The following is a 12,568-nucleotide window of genomic DNA, read 5'->3' as shown; positions in this document are numbered from 1 at the left end:
AAATTATTTTAAAAATGCTAATTTCTGGAGCATAGAAGACAAGGGAAAAAAATATAGGGAAGAAGTTAACATTTCTTGGAGACTTAATTTGCTCTGGAAACTAGTACTTGGAGCTCTGGTGCAGTGAAGTAACCAGAGGTGAAGAGTAGGTGAGAACAAAAGCTTAGACTCATCTCCAGTTTGAAAGATTGGAGATGGTAGAAGCTGTAAAGACATTATTTTTGTGGGAAACTAGAACTAAAAAGCCTCTTGATGAAAGTGAAAGTGGAGAGTGAAAAAGTTGGCTTAAATCTCAACATTCAGAAAACGAAGATCATGGCATCTGGTCCCATCACTTCATGGCAAATAGATGGGAAAACAGTGGAAACAGTGTCAAACTTTATTTTATGGGCTCCAAAATTACTGCAGATGGTGATTGCAGCCGTGAAGTTAAAAGATGCTTTCTCCTTGGAAGGAAATTTATGACCGGTGATAGCATATTGAAAAGCAGAGACATTACTTTGCCAACAAATGTCCATCTAGTCAAGGCTATGGTTTTTCCAGTGGTCATGTATGGATGTGAGAGTTGGACTGTGAAGAAAGCTGGGCACTGAAGAATTGATGCTTTTGAACTGTGGTGTTGGAGAAGACTCTTGAAAGTCCCTTGGACTGCAAGGAGATCCAACCAGTCCATTCTGAAGGAGATCAGCCCTGGGATTACTTTGGAGGGAATGATGCTGAAGCTGAAACTCCAGTACTTTGGCCACCTCATGCAAAGAGTTGACTCATTGGAAAAGACTCTGATGCTGGGAGGGATTGGGGGCAGGAGGAGAAGGGGACAACAGAGGATGAGATGGCTGGATGGCATCACTGACTCAATGGACTTGAGTTTGAGTGAACTCCAAGAGTTGGTGGTGGACAGGGAGGCCTGGTGTGCTGTGATTCATGGGGTTGCAAAGAGTCAGACACGACTGAGCAACTGAACTGAACTGAACTGAACTGAGAGCATATTGAGGAGAAGGCAATGGCAACCCACTCCAGTACTCTTGCTTGGAGAATCCCAGGGACAGGGGAGCCTGGTGGGCTGCAGTCCATGGGGTCGCTAAGAGTAGGATGTGACTGAGTGACTTCACTTTCACTTTTCACTTTCATGCATTAGAGAAGGAAATGGCAACCCACTCCAGTGTTCTCGTCTGGAGAATCCCAGGGACGGGGGAGCCTGGTGGGCTGCCGTCTATGGGGTCGCACAGAGCTGGACATGACCGAAGCGACTTAGCAGCAGCAACAGCAGAGCATATTGAAAGGCAAGGGAGAGGGCCAATGGAGGAAAAAGCAAAGACATAAGAGCAGAAAATGTTTAGTCATAATGAGAGCTAGCATTGTGGGAGATTTTATTATTACCAGTCCTACTTTAGCTTGAGGACCTTGAGATTCTAATAATTTAAGTGACTCTGAACAGCAAATGAACCATATCATTTGATCTACAGTTAGATTCTTTGAGAGAATTCTATGTATTTATCTTGAAACATTTGTTGGTCACTCAATAAAATTAAAAAAATAACTATCTCTCATGACTTGGGTCTGAGAAGAGCACAGAGGTGGCATGTCTCACCCATGTAGATCTCTGAGCATCCCTAAGCCAGAGGCACGTCAGCACAACACCTGGGAAGCCTCTGAAACTTGAATGCCCTAGGGAATATTGTCCACAGATAGTAAGAAAGTATCCAGAGTTCCCCCTAATTGCCAAAGGGTCCTGCATCAACCCTTGTGGAAGAACAGCCCTGAAAGATCAGTTGTGTTAGAAAACATTAAGCTTGATGGATATATGTGGGGGTCTCTCTGTGACTCAGTGGTAACATTCCATCTAGTACATTCTCTCTTAGAAAGCGCTTTATATTCCTAGTCCCCAAATGCACAGTGACAATTGACACATTTGCTTATTGAAATTGGAGGTCACAATATATTTCCTGCCCAGCACCCTGTTCATACCATATGGAAATTAAATATATTCCTTAGAACTTGAGAAGCATTTAGAACATAGGGGGTTGACGTGGAAACACCTCCAACAGGACTGTGAGTGTGCAGTCCACTGAGGATGTCAGACAAAACCATATAAGATAGGAGGGGAGAGAAAATAATATGAGAACTTTTTTTTTTTCTATCACATTTTCTCTACAGTATCCAAAATGACTCTGTCTAGAGAATGGAAGAGGAAAAAAACCTCAGTCATGCTCCCCAGCCTTCTGCCAGTCTTCCACCTAAACCTGACTTGCTCACAGAACAAAGAGTCAATCTGCTAAGGTCACTGGTCTCTCCGGTCAGTTAACCTGAACACTGTTCTGTGCTAGTACAGAAAGAGCCTGGAGTAGCATCCTCAAAAGATTTCAAAGGTCATGTGGAGGATGCTTAGCAAGACGCATAGCCAGGGCCTACATCCAGCAACCCCCAGAAAAATTCTCATATAATGCAAAAAGGTGGATGAGTTAACCTGAGAGAGAGAGATTGCTTCTGTGTTGCTTACTCTGTGGTTCACAAAGACTCCCTGAGTTATGGGGAGTTGAGTTCCTGGTTAGTAGCAGGGTTTTTGATGATAGTCTTTTGTTGTTGTTTTTTATAGTTGTAAGATTACATTCAGTGGTACCTGCTATTGTAGTTAACTGTGATCTTCACTCTTCATGCAATTAATATCTAATACTCTAAGTGCAATATGGTGGAGCAATGGAGGAGGTAATTCAGAAAACACATGGAAAAGGACTGAAGAAACAGTGGGTCAAGGGCTCCACATAAAATGCATATCAAATATAAGAATTTGCAAAGGGTAAATTAATTTGCATGCCCTGAAAATTCCATTTTGCAGCGAGGCATTAATTTTTGACCTCAGGAGAAAGGTTTCTCAGAAAATGGAACTTAAAAAACTACTCGTTGTCTCTCTCTTTTTTTCTCTGCCTTTTTCTTCACTTCTTTTCACTCTTCATTCCTCAACAAAACAAGAAAAAAAAATAATCATACGGGCTTCTGGCACAGCGAGAGAAATGTGAGATTGGCTCTTCAGGGAATTTTTATTCTCAAGTGGATGTAAATGTATTCATCAATTCAAAGAAATGCATAGCGTGTTATATACACAATACATTAATAAATAGCCATGCATTAAAAAATAATGAGGTTTCCATAAAACAACATCCTGGGGTGCATAGGGTCATAAAAAAGATACTAAAAGATGGAGAAAAGATTATGTGTAAAATCTGATTAAAATACAGAACCACTATCATATATGTAAGATGTAATAAATATTTTATTAGTTAACTATAAACAAAAGAACAAATGCAGTAGAATGTAATTAAAAATGTAAAAGTGAAGGATGTGATTTATTTCACTACAATCATATTAATATTACAAATGGTATGTAAATGGGGATCAAGCCTATATTGTAGAAAGAGTGGAAAGCAGCCATTCATTCTTATAATGAGATTTCATCTCTCTTTTTTTTTGATTTACATTTGTTTAAATATTTCAAATACTGAATGAATAATGTTGCTCTTAAACCTTACACAGCTTAGCACATTCTCAAATTTCCATCAGCCCTTGGACGATATTTGCATTTTGGCAGGCAGTTTCCAGGCAGAACAACTAATTGTGAAAATACAAGAAAATTGACTGGCAGAAACCAAGAGTATTTTTAGTGCTGTTGGCTGAATGAGTTTGGCTTTGAGTAGTAACCCTGACTAGTGAGTGTGCTGGAACCAAAACCAGCATTTTACAGAAGTTTCCTCAATTAAAACAGGTGAAAAGACCAAAAGGTAACATTCATCAACCTCTATTGGCTTAAAAACCATCAGGAGGTCTAAACTGCTAAGATTATGGGAACTGAATTTTCCTACCATGGCCTCCAAAACTGGGCAGAAAACCAGAGGTTTTAATTCAACTTTGTTGAGACTCAAGCACACAAAACTACAAAAGATGCTGAGGCTTGAGGTACACCTTGTATTAAAAACCATCCCTTTCTCTGACTGGCCCTCAAAGGGAGATTATATCTTCAGGAATTCTCTTCCACATCCATGTAAAATCCACGCCATGTAAAATCGCCCTCAGGTTGGACTACAGTTTATTATCAATAAATGTTATTTGTTTACAACTTTCCAGCGCTCCCTATTTGAGTAAATATTGCATCTCTTTCTTGAGGTACATACCTCATAAAAAGGTAATAAAACATCTCTTATTAGATAGACTGGAGACTGAGCTTCAGAAAGGACATGAATTCACCAGCTTGTTCAGCTAGTACATAGCAGAATGAGTTTTGAATTCCAGAAGGTTTTAATTCCAACTTTCTGAACTTGTAGGCTCTGAGCTCTTACTATACCCCACTGCCCCAAATTTCATAACATCCCCAGTGGTTTTGGCAGGTTTCCCCTTTCTTTCTTACGATGTCCCTGCTTCTGATCTGCCTGCCGCATTATCTTTACCTAACTGCCGTGTCTCCCTGTCCTGTTACGAGTTGGATCTTCCTGTGGCCAGCTGTCCAAGTTTCACATTGGCACGGGTCACTGTCCTCATCTCTGACATCCCATAACCCCTCCACCAGCAGATCCCAGAAATAACCTCCTCTTATATTGCTTATTTTATCCCCATCTCCAGACAGCATCTGAAGCAAAACTGCATATGGGAATTTCTTCTAATTCAAATATCCCAGGTCATTTCTCCAACTCAAAAATGATCATGAAACACCCACTTCTCAGAGAAGCATTTCTGAATAAATCAAAGAACAGTATTTGCTTCTCTGATCTATCAAAGAATAAGTCAAGAATATTTTATCTGAACAGGTAGAACGATGTCCAGATATAATGGTTTACACCAATTTATATTTGTTTTCTTATATAGCAAGATGCTCAAAAGTAAATAGTCCTTGGTTTTGCTTCTTCAGTTTAAACTGTAAAGATCAATAGCAGTGCTTTTCTCTTATCTATCCTTCATGTTATTAAAATGGCTGCTGCAGCCTAGCCATCACTTCTACATCCGAGGCAAAGAGCTGGAAGAAAGCACAAATTCAGTGGCTACAGGAGAAAAACAGAAAATTGTCTCAGAACTGCATATCAGACTTCCCTTTCTCTTTCATTAGCTAGAACTATGTCATATGCCCAACACTAACTGGAAGTTGGCTAGAAAAAAGTTGGAAATGGTGACTTGGTTAGCCATCCAAGAGTGTCTGCCACTGTCATTGAACCAAAGTAACTGATTCCTCACTGTGCAAACATTGTACCAGATGTCTATCTGCTCACTCACTCAATAAACAAAGCCTAATTGAGAGCTTCTTATGTGCATGGCATTATGTTCATATTATGGCAGGTAGAGAAATAAATCAAACACAGATGCTACATTCAGAGGACAGTCCTAATAAAAAATATATAGAATATGGACATATGTAACGTTTAAGAGGTAAACTTTGACTACCTTAAAATCTAGATAAATATGCTGGGCACTGAAGCATGATAATAAATGAAGGTGCTTTTATTAATAAAACTAGCAAATATGGAGAGAAGGCAATGGCACCCCACTCCAGTACTCTTGCCTGGAAAATCCCATGGACGGAGGAGCCTGGTAAGCTGCAGTCCATGGGGTCGCTAAGAGTCGGACACGACTGAGCGACTTCACTTTCACTTTTCACTTGCATTCATTGGAGCAGGAAATGGCAACCCGCTCCAGTGTTCTTGCCTGGAGAATCCGAGGGATGGGGGAGCCTAGTGGGCTGCCGTCTATGGGGCTGCACAGAGTCGGACACAACTGAAGCGACTTTGCAGCAGCAACAACAGCAAATATGGGACTCCCCTAACGATCCAGTGGTTAGGACTCCACATTTTCATTGCTGAGAGCCCAGGTTCAATCCCTGGTTGGGGAACAAGATCCCATAAGCGTGGCAAAACAAAAATATTAATGATCAAATAAAATGTTTGAAAAAACCTAGCAAACAGATGAAACAGTCTGTTTCAAATACATGTAGGTCCAAAAGAGTATAAAATGTAGATAAGGGGAAATTATAATAGGAAAGAGTCAGCAATCAAAATTTTCTTGTAAGAAACAATGGGGAGATATCCTGTTAAGCCTAAGGAAGGAACGAAAATAGAGCAGTGGTTTCTGAAACAAATTTCATCAGAATCCCCTATTGATTAAAAAAAAAAATTGAGCTTTTGAGCACTATGTGTATAGATAAGTTTCTCATAAGTTATATACATTCACCATTTTGCTAATATAGTATACATACAATAAAACACAAAATTGAAAATTTAGAGAGGTGAGATTTCAAGGTATCTCTGTATAAGACACTTGCCAATTACAGAGTAACCTGGCAGATGTCATCTTAAATAAATGACAAAAGTGAACATTACCACTAGTAACTGGCAGTGGTGTTGAGTCACTAAGTCATGTCTGACTCTTTTCTGACCCCATGGGCCGTAGCCTGCCAGGCTTCTCTGTCCATGGGATTCTCCAGGCAAGAATACTGGAGTGGTTGTCCTGCCCTCCTCTAGGGAAACTTCCTGACTCAGGGATAGAACCCGCATCTCCTGCTTTGGCAAGTAGATTCTTTACCTCTGAGCCACCTGGGAAGCCCAGTAATTGGTAGGGGTATAGTAATATGATCTACCTTCTAAAGGACAATATCATTTATATGCTATTCCTGCTAAAAATGCATACCCTGATTTTAATCACAAGGAAACATCACACAACCTCAAATTAGGGAACATGCTGTAAAATACTGCTGCTGCTGCTGCTGCTGCTAAGTTGCTTCAGTCGTGTCTGACTCTGTGCAGCCCCATAGATGGCAGCCCATCAGGCTCCACCATCCCTGGGATTCTCCAGGCAAGAACACTGGAGCTGGTTGCCATTTCCTGCTCCAATGAATGAAAGTGAAAAGTGAAAGTGAAGTCGCTCAGTCGTGTCCGACTCTTAGCGACCCCAAGGACTGCAGCCTACCAGGCTCCTCCATCCATGGGATTTTTCAGGCAAGAGTACTGGAGTGGGGTGCCATTGCCTTCTCCGTGCAAAATACTGGGACAGTGTAATTAAAACTAAGTCAAGACCATAATAAACAAAGGCAGCACCCTAATCTTTCCCATATCAGAGACAAATTAGGAGATATGGGCACATGTTAATCTCTTTGAATCTTGAAATTAAGCCTTGTTTTGAAGAAGATAGGGCATACAATATAGATGTTTGTACAAGGGTAGGAGCAGTCCAGCAGGCAAATATTTTATAGAGTTCCATTACTTTAGTATCATACTCATAATTTTCATTTTTGTAATCATGTACAACTTCTCCATGGTGATTGCATCAAAAACCCAAGAGCTCACATGGCTGGGGTGCCTATCTTCAGCACCAGGAAGGAAGCAGTGAGCTGAGGAGGCTGTCCTTTCCCACCAGCAGGCTACGGGAGAACACACAAATCCAAATGCAAGAGGCGGCTTGAAGGAGGAAGCAAAGGACAGCAGAGTCCCTGGGTCACGACACCAGGAGGAGGTTTAGAGCACAGGGCCACCCAAACCATAAGCAGGAACCCTATGTGTGTGCTCAGTAACGTCTGACTGTTTGTGACCCCATGGACTGTAGCCTGCCAGGCTCCTCTGTTCATGGAATTTCCCAGGCAAGAATACTGGAGTGGATTGCCACATCCTTCTGCAGGGGATTTTCCCAACTCAGGGGTGGAACTCGGGTTTCTTGTGTCTCCTTCATTGGCCAGCAGATTCTTTACCACCTGTGCCACCTGGGAAGCCCGTAGGAATCCTGGGACCTAGCAAAACTGCAGGGGCTACAGGACAATAAAAAATGTAAGATGGTCAGAGAGAAAACTGATTCTGCACCAATAAAAGCTCTCTTCCCAGCCCACCCCAATGAATCGTTAGCCTGTTTATATTATCACCATTGACAGACGTGTATTGAGTGCCAGCTGTTTGTTCCCCTAAGAATTCAAAAGCACCAACTGTGGGGAGAAGACTTAAGGGAATTGTTTTTGAATGGATCAATGTAGCCATTAACATGGATCTCCCAATAGCTTTGTTGACCTGTGTCTGAACCCTGTCTGCTGTAAAGTCACAGCAACCTTCATGGATGCACCTGCCATCCTTGACCTTTCACGTATGACACTTACAGCATCTCTTTACCCCTGGTCTTTACTTGTGGTCCATTTGACCATTCTCATCAACTCTCATATAACCCAAGATAGAGCTCTCAGATCTGACCACCCAAAATGTCACTCCAGGAATGGAAGAAGAAAGACAAGAAAGGGGAAAGAGGAAGATAATTATGACTTTAATAATTAGTAAAGTTCCAAAGCCTAAATCCTGGGGGAAGACAAAGTTCTGGGGTGGCTCCACTATGTTTCTGAAACCGTGGCAACACCATCATTGCTTTCCCCTTTATACTTTACTATAAAACATCAGTAACAAAACAGTTACTACGAAAACTGTAATAAACTTGTGCTTGCTTCCGCAACTCATATACTAAAATTGGAACAATACAGAGAAGATTAGCATGGCCCCTGTGCAAGGATGACATGCAAATTTGTGAAGCGTCCCATATTTTTTTAAAAGATACTCAACATTGCTCATAATTAGAGCAATGGAAATCAAAACTACAATGAGATATCACCTCACATCAGTCAGAATGGCCATCATCAAAAAGTCTACAAACAATAAATGCTGGAGAGGGTGTGGAGAAAAGGGAACACTCTTGCACTGTTGGGAATGTAGATTGATACAGCCACTATGGAAGACGATATGGAGGTTCCTTAAAAAACTAGGAATAAAACCACCATATGACCCAGCAATCCCACTCCTAGGAATATGCCCTGAGGAAATTAAAATTGAAAAAGACACATATATCCCATTGTCCATTGCAGCACTATTTACAATAGCTAGAACACGGAAGCAACCTAGATGTCCATCAACAGATGAATGGATAAAGACGTTGCGGTACATATACACAATGGAATATTACTCAGCTATAAAAATGAACACATTTGAGTCAGTTCTAGAGGTGGATGAACCTAGAACCTATTATGCAGCGTGAAGTAAGTCAGAAAAAAAAAGGTAAATATTGTATTCTAACACATATTTATGAAATCTAAAATAATGGTACTGAAGAATTTATTTACAGGGCAACAGTGGAGAAACAGACATAGAGAATAGACTTATGGACATGGGGAGAAGGGAGGGGAGGGTGAGATGTATGGAAAGAGTAACATGGAAACTTACATTGTCATATGTAAAATAGATAGCCAACAGGAATTTGCTGTATGGCTCAGGAAATTCAAACAGAGGCTCTGTATCAACCTAGAGGGGTGGGATGGGGAGGGAGATGGGATGGAGGTTCAAAAGGCAGAAAACAACAGAAAACAACAAAATTCTGTAAAGCAGTTATCCTTCAATAAAAAATTAATTAATTAAAAAAAAATCTAATTGCTAATCTCTCCCCCCGCAAAAAAACCCAAAAAACTGCAAAAAACTTAGATGACGAAAATTTAGGGACTTAGATATTGCAGGCAGACCAGAACAATGACAGATTATGATTAACTTTGGAATTGAAGTAAATTGAAAGATGTAACTTAAATGTTCCCATATTTCAGTATAAGTTAAAAAACTCCTCTGCCTCCCAAACTAAGCTCATAATCACTAAGAAAATAATTGTTAGTGCTCTGTGAAAGCAGATAATCAAATCATTTCACAGAAATTCTCAACATTCTATAGTCAAAGCTATGGCTCTTCCAGTAGTCATGTATGGATGTGAGAGTTGAACTATAAAGAAAGCTGAGTGCTTAAGAAATGGTGCTTTTGAACTGTGGGGTTAGAGAAGACTCTTGAGAGTCCCTTGGACTGCAAGGAGATCAACCCAGTCAATCCTAAAGGAAATCAGTCCTAAATATTCTTTGGAAGGACTGATGCTGAGGCGGAAGCTCCAGTACTTTGGCCACCTGATGCAAAGAGCCAGCTCACTGGAAAAGCCCCTGATGCTGGGAAAGATAGAAGGCAGGAGGAGAAGGGAACCACAGAGGACAAGGTGGTTGAATGGCATCACCGACTCAATGAACATGTTTCACGAGCTCCAGGAGATGGTAAAGGATGCGGAAGCCTGGGCTGCTGCAGTCCACGAGGTCGCAAAGAGTCGGACACAGCTGAGACTGAACAACAAAATGTGGGGGTGAGGAAAAGCTAAGATATGTAAATCATAATTCGGTGGCCTCTTGGAAGGTTCTGACGAGTGAGTGACACTATAGGAATTTGAAGGGGATATGTCTGCAACAATGGAGAAGAGAATTCACATTTCAGAACATCAGTTACTGGTCAGACATTCTACATCTCAGCCTCACTGAGTCCTCATTAATACTGTTAAAATAGAGACACATTTATTCTGTCGTTCCTATTGTAGTGTTATTATACTATTATTTTAATATTTCTGTTACCACTAATTAAGTGCATTAGTTAAGTGCATTTCACTTTTCACTTTTTTTAAGACAATGTGTAAGAATGAAATTAAGCCAAAATTACTCCCATGAAGCCACTTAAATTGCACTTGTAATTTCTAGGAGTAGACACTTAACCAACCATTATTAACTTCCTCTCTCTCTTTGCTTTCAGTCTAAGCTTTTCTCTCCCTCCTTCCCATGCCTCCTCTCCCTACCCTTGCCTCTACTTCCTCTTCTCCCCTCTTCTCTCTCCATAGTTGTTTTTAGTTAAGTTAAACATACACATGAAGCAAGTACATTTTACGCACTGAGCCTCTCATATGTACCAAGAACTGTGCTAGCTATTTTGAACATGTGTTATTTCTAATGCATTAAAAAATTTGAAAACTGTAAAACTTAATCACAATTATGCATAAGAGGAAATAAAGCTCACTTCCCAGAGGTTAAAAAGTTCATCCATGATTGCACACCTGATAAAGTTCCAACCTAAGTTTTTCTGAAGAGAAAATAGCATATCTTCTGGTCAAATGCGTTGGTTGGTGCGGTGACAAATATTTCCCTTCAGAATCGTAAGTTTCCTCTAAAACTTAGCATGTGCAATGTCTTCTGTTGTTCAGTCGCTAAGTCATGTCTGACTCTGAGACCCCATGGACTGCAGCATGCCAGGCTTCTCTGTCCTCCACTGTCTCCTGGAGTTTGCTCAAATTCATGTCCATTGAGGTGGTGATGCTATCTAACCATATCTTGATTCATGGACCTAACAATCCAGGTTCCTAGGCAATGTTGTACTTTACAACATCAGACTTTACTTTGACCATGAAAAATTCTTCAGTTCTCAAATAAACAATGGAGAAGGAAATGGCAACTCTAGTGTTCTTGCCTGGAGAATCCCAGACGGGGAAGCCTGGTGGGCTGCCGTCTATGGGGTCGCACAGAGTTGGACATGACTGAAGTGACTTAGCAGCAGCAGCAGCAGCAAATAAACAAAGCCTGTAATGTGGGTACGTCGACACTAGGTGACAGGAGGTCTTCAGCTGTAACTTCATGATCTAAATGGCAATAACCCTATGTGTTTGGAAGACTCCACCATTTGCTAGCAGTCTAATCTCACAAGGATGTAATAAAGAGACACAACAAGTGTTCGGTATATATTAACCTCCTGGAACACTTGATCTCCTTTTAATCCAATAGTTTACACGATATCCCAGACTATTCTTTAGCAACAAGGAGTATACTTCAGCCCTTTCTGCTGCTCTGAGATACTACATCCTGTTTGCCTGCCCATAAAATCCAGCCTCTCTCAGCCGAATCCCACACTTTGCTGCCAGCATTCCAATTTCAAAATCAGATGTGTATGTATACAATTTATGTATGAATATATATGATACTATTTTAAAATAAGATATATATGATACTATTTAGATGTTATATATCTAATATTTAATACAAAAGTGTTAGTCGCTCAGTCGTGTCTTACTCTTTGCGACCCCATGGACTATAGCCTGCCAGGCTCCTCTATCCATGGAATTCTCCAGGCAAGAATACTAGAGTGGGTTGCCATTCTTTTCTCCAGGAGATATTTCTGACCCATGGATCAAACCCTTGGCTCCTGCATTGGAGGCAGATTCTTTACTGTCCGAGCCAGTAGGAAAGCCCTAATATTTAATATGGCAGTGGTTTAATCACTAAGTCGTGTCCAACTCTTGCAACCCCATGGACTATATAGCCTGCCAGGCTCCTCAACCCATGGGATTTTCCAGGCAAGAATACTGAAGTGGGTTGCCATTTCCTTCTCTAGGGGATCTTCCCAACCCAGGGATCAAACCTGGGTCTCCTGCATTGCAGGCAGATTCTTTACTGACTGAGCTGTGAGGGAAGCCCAAAAATACTTAATATATATCTTTATATATACATATGTGTGTATGTATATATATTTTCACACACACACACACACACACACACACACACACACACACACACACATATATATATATATATATATATATATATATATATATATAGCTGCTGTTATTGTTGCTAAGTTGCATCTGACTATTGGCAACCCCATGGACTGCAGCACGCCAGGGTTCCCTGTCCTTCACTATCTCCCTGAGTTTGCTCAAATTCATGCCCACTGAGTCG

At 40.8% G+C, this 12,568-nt stretch overlaps 1 non-coding gene across 1 annotated transcript; it reads left to right on the top strand.

The window, feature by feature from the left end:
- Positions 1-8,441: 8,441 nt before the first annotated feature.
- On the top strand, positions 8,442-8,548 carry LOC138088831 (U6 spliceosomal RNA). The gene has a single exon (XR_011145740.1). It is a non-coding gene; the product is annotated as a U6 spliceosomal RNA (small nuclear RNA).
- The last annotated feature ends 4,020 nt before the right edge of the window (positions 8,549-12,568 follow it).

This window comes from Capricornis sumatraensis, chromosome 11 (genome assembly GCF_032405125.1).
Source record: "Capricornis sumatraensis isolate serow.1 chromosome 11, serow.2, whole genome shotgun sequence".
Classification (NCBI taxonomy): Eukaryota; Metazoa; Chordata; class Mammalia; order Artiodactyla; family Bovidae; genus Capricornis; species Capricornis sumatraensis.
This window is presented reverse-complemented; position numbering and strand designations above follow the sequence as displayed.